Below are 5,396 nucleotides of genomic sequence, written 5' to 3' on the forward strand. Positions count from 1 at the left end.
ATCGTTTGACCATATGAAACCTACCACGATCCGAGGAACATGCATAGACCTAGTATTTGCAAATTGCCCACTGCAACCCATACAGGAACCGCTCTCCCTTCATTTCACAGACCATAAAGCCGTCATAATGAAGGGACATCGCAAGCCATCCATCGTCTAAGAACAAATAAAAGTTGATTTGTGTATATACACACACAGCGTTTCTCACGTCTTTACATGATGATCGACTGGGCGAATTACACGGAAGATTCACAGTTTACCGATGAATCCCTCCGGAGCTTCGCCCATTCATCATCATTCACCCCGTGAATATGCCGTAATTTTTTTCAGAGTGGGGGAGGTCAACATGTTGTGGCACTTTTAAACCCATGAAAAATCTGCAGAAAACAGGGTAAAGGCAAGTCAAGAAACGCTGTTATGAAGGCCTGCGCATGGACAGCTTTGTGAATCTAGGCCCAAGTGTTATGCTTTGTGCAAGCCAAAATTAATGTAAATAGGGAAAGCGTACTTTTAGGAGCACCAGCGTAAACAAATCTTGGCAGTTGGCTTTCTAGTAAAAACAGCAATCCCTGCAAAGAAAACATAAACATTTTATCTTAACGGTAACAGTCTGAGCACACACACGGGCCAGCGGAGCCATGTCAAATTGTCAGTGCCAGTGTAACCATGTGGCATGATAAACTATTCTCTGGCCAACACATGCACAGTTTGCCCCTAAAAAGCGATGCTTTCATATACGTAGTACAAAAAGTGTGCACTTACCGAAATTCACTTGCTTTCTGTACTTTAGCATCGTTGGGAGCATCTTTATCTGCAGTATAACAAAATTTGTGTCATATCCCTGAAAAAAAAAGTAGTAAAAGACATGCATCAAATATTGTTTCATTTGGTAGCAGTGAAGTCAGGTTAAGAACAGCCAAGTGGGAATCAGCCTAACTATGTGCATGCGGCAAATCTCAAACGGCATTATTGAGGTTGTCGAAATTCTCGTCAATTGGTATTAACGTCGATATGTGACTTCAACGGCATGCCATGTTTTCACAGCGCATAAAGATTCCATGATGCAGAATAATGACAACGCTAATGAGAACATACAGCATTTATGATTGTCTTTTACAATATTCAGTTTTGCGAAGGTTTTGCATGAATAAAGAAATCTGAAAGATTTGGGTCATTTCTCCTTCAATTGTACAGTCCATATGTAAATTGCTCTCTTGATGGTGCGCTTTTAAAATAGTACGTTCAGCGCAGAGGTGAAGCAAGTGGCGCAGTGATGTGGGCAGATTTTTTTTTTAAGCGTGTGGAGAGGGGGGGGGGTCCGCTCATCTGAATTGGAGGCCGGGCAAGCGAATATGGTCGTCATTATGGGCTCCCTACGCCCGGCCTAAAAAATTCTGTGCGCAACCGCCTGGTTATGCCAGTGAAGTGATGCGACAATTATTTGTTCACTTACTAATTTACATACACCTTACAGCTCTAAAAAATGCGGCCCAAGGCCCCAACACTCAGCCGTTAACGTTACATAAAGCCAATGGTAGAAAAGTGCCAGTATGAAGGCAGCTACAACCCCGCCCCAATGTTTTTTCAAGCGAGGTAGTGTTGCGGAAATGAACTTTTAACTGCGAAAGTACACTGGCACTGCAGTGGTGACAGGGGAAGCAAGAGGGTATGCAGGCGGTAATAATAGAGGTAATTTAGTCCGATACGGCTAGCAATGAATACGGTAAATAAGAAAGAGCAAATCATTTCTCTTTTAATAGCGCAACCACTCAACAATGTATTGTAAGAGCATTAAATGTTGCTGGAAATGCCACTCACCTGCACGCTGATGCATGCACAGTCCTTTGTCCGACAAGCGAACAGGCTTGTAGATAGCTGAAGACGTGTTTACGATGTGTTTGTTCCACCCAGCAGCAAAATCCACATCAACTTTGCGCTTCATAAAGATAAATATACACTAACCTTCATCACGAATAAGTAGAAACGCAAATCTGCGACACACACACACGATCAAAACATAGCTCACAAGCTCGCATGTCCACGTGCTCGCCGACCACTGACCATATGAATATGAGCAGTGCAAATGCGAACCTAGTTGCACCGAAAAAAAAAAACGTCGAGCAGTGGCAGCACAGGCGTCAGCGCAATGCTTTCAGTGTGTTCTCCTAATACACTTATAAAAAAAACTGAGGTACACTAAAACTCATAATTAAATATAAAAATTGAGTGTAATTTTTATTTAGTGCTGGTAAACATAAACAGTGAATAAAAATTACTTTGTAAACAACATCACTTCCTACACTAGCGCCACACTTGTCGTGCGGGCGCAGATGGCGCAGATTTGTCATTCTGCCCTCAAACTACACGGTAAAGCGTGCTACTAAGTGTACGGCTGATAAAAAGCGCGTCTGGGTCAAGGAGGATATCCTCCTTGGTCTGGGTCCGCTTTTTTTTTCTTCTCCGATATATCTGGGGGGGGGGGGGGGGGCTCCTTATGCACGTGTTTCGGTGCTTGATCGACTTTGACGCCCTTCCTTCGCGGACGAACGGCGTGTCTAGGCTTTTTTTTATTGTTGTTTTACACGTGTTTCGGCATTCGGTCCGCTTTGGCGTGCCAACTCTCCATTCTGCTGCTGCGCGTGTTAGGTACTTGCCGTAGCTGTATTCTGAGGCCTTCTGTGTTCAGCCAGCGCTGCTATCTTATTATCTGCGGATGCTAATATAAATCACTGTTTTGGTTTGGTGAAGTTTGGCACACAGAACAAACAATAATCTGGCCCATGAATATCAATGTGGGCAGCATGCACATTTGTGTGCGGTGTCCTGCCGGGGAGTAACCGTTGCGTTACGAGAGCATTTACAGCGGTTCCTCCTTCCGTTGCTTCCTTACAAACTTAAGATGAATACAATTGCTCCCCCATTCGCGAACAAGTCGGTCATCTTGTTCCGTTTGGTGTTTTCGGAGAGTAACAGTCAGTCTGAAGGAGTAAAAACAGCTGTTGCTCCCATTACGGCCGTTTTTGGCTTAGAGTGCAGGCTAATAGCCCCAGGACAGTTAGAACTACGTTTCCTAAGCACGGGGTAAAAGTAGTCGATATTGAAACTTCTGTCAGCATAGAGTGGTATAGTTCTCCCTTAGATGGTTCCCCGTTGAAAGCACATTTGGGTATCAGCAGCGACAGCATGTTTTTATTGTTTCTTGTGGGATTATACGAATGTCCATGCCCTGAATATATAGGTACAAAGGAGTAGTGGTGGCATGTTTTTGCTGCTAAGCTTGTGGCGTTTCACAAAAGGCCATGATCTATGAACAATAGCAAACCTATTTCCAAAGCTTACTTCGCTATGCGTAATTATATATAGCAGCTTTTTTACAGTTACTTTCGGTTTCGGAGTCAGCGGAAACAAACCGTAATCGTTCGAAGCAAACGTCGGTCATATTTCGAGTTAGTTCTGTTAAGTTCACGGTGACCTGAGACTTCGCAGAAATTTTCCATGCTTGTGAGGTCTCTGGCCTTGCATAAAGCTGAGAAACAACGTATCACTACACCACATCTGGGAGAGCTGTAGACTATAAGTATGAATGTTATATGCAGATCTTTTGCTCTCAGCGTTAGGGCCACTTTGCTTGTCGATGGTTACGATATTTGCCGGGGCCCTATTGCACGCACATACAAGACTTCATTTACGATCATATTCAAGATTACCAAAAGAGAAGTTCTAGCTAGCCATCTTCGCAATCATTGTTTAAATTCAACCAGGATTTCTTACACTTGTGATCGATGTATGTCAACAACATTCATGCAGCCTGGATGTTATTTCCTACTAATCCTATTGAAGTTGCATACTGAAACTTTTTGTGTGTGTTCAATTCGACAAGCATGTCAACCGAGGATCGTGGGCTGTGCATGGTGCAATTGTCGCACTGGTGTCATTCTTCACATCAAAATATAGAAAAAAAAGAAAATTTACATGCGTTAATTAGAATTAAGAGCCTGTCATTTACAGTCTTACTTGCAAGAAGGAAATTTTCATCAACAGAACAATGACATAAAAATAATAAAACCCTTAACAATGTCTTTACTAAGGTGGCCACCATATCTCTGCTATATCTAATGGCTGGAACATATGGGTAGATTCATGACACGTGCGGGTTTTGTCGAGTGTACGCCTTCTTGTGCTTTTCTTCAATTGTTCGTCTTCTCGTTTTGCCCCAGCACTCGCAGTATGTATGCTTTCGTGCAATACCACATATACTCTGCAACTGCCATCTTGGAGTGGGGCGACATTAAATCATTTAAACCGAGAAATGTAGCGGACTTCGATACTCGTGCCACGCATAGGGCCTATTGCTGCGGTGACAGTGATACGCTGGGTGGTTATTATGATGCGACGGTGTATCAATTAGCTGGTAAGTTTATATATTGTGGGTTGTATTTTTGTTTGGCATGTGATATACACAAACTTGATCTTTTGTTGTAACAGAGTCGTAGCATGAACTCTAAGCATCGGTTACGCAAAGCTTCCGAGGCTTGGAGGTACTTTGTCGAGGTACTGTTGCTGTTGACAGTCACTGTGTAGTGTTTCGTCTCACGCATGTACTCACTTCCGTCTAAACTGAGCCCGCAAGAAGTATTCGTGACACAGATTATACAACTTATTGGGTCACGCGCTTTGTGTTGGCTAAGAATGACGAGTTCATTGTAGGTGACGAGTCCGGGAAAAGTGCATGTAGTTTGTCCAGCCGCAGTGACAAATTACTGTTGCGTAAATACAAACTTGTAAGTAATTTTGAAGAACGCACAGCACTTAAAATTGCACACACACACACACACACACAAAAGAAAACATCGCCATCAATAGCCAAAAGTGAGGAATAATGCAGGGTAGCAAGTCGTGATCGTTAGCACAGGCACCCAATCAAAATTGAGTACTTAAAGTATTGAAAGGCACCTAACGTATTTAAATTGGCTATTGCCACGTTAAACGTGAACCAAGCTTTTTACTTAGCTAAGTTACAGCTGGATGCAGCAGCAAGTAGCTTGAGTACAGTGCACTAGTTACTCTGTCACACTTAGAACATTAGTGGGCCAAAAGCGTTCAGAAGCTCAAGTAATGAGACTGAAGCAGCTGCAAATTCAGAGCACAAAATAAAGGCAGCTACAATAACTTAGTTATTCTAAAACAAACTAAACATTTTTAAGTTGTGTAACATTCATTCACTTTCTCACACCAGAAAAAAAAAAGGTGCTTGCTTGCTCCAAGTATTCTAATCACATATAATTTCTTGCAATATAGAGACATAGGAAGAAGTGGAAACATTCTAGAAAAGTGAGAAGCGCCTCAGAAATACTGCTAGTGGCACAAATATGAAGCGGGAAACAAACAGTAAGGAG

The sequence above is a fragment of the Rhipicephalus microplus genome, chromosome X, assembly GCF_043290135.1.
Source record: "Rhipicephalus microplus isolate Deutch F79 chromosome X, USDA_Rmic, whole genome shotgun sequence".
Taxonomy (NCBI): Eukaryota; Metazoa; Arthropoda; class Arachnida; order Ixodida; family Ixodidae; genus Rhipicephalus; species Rhipicephalus microplus.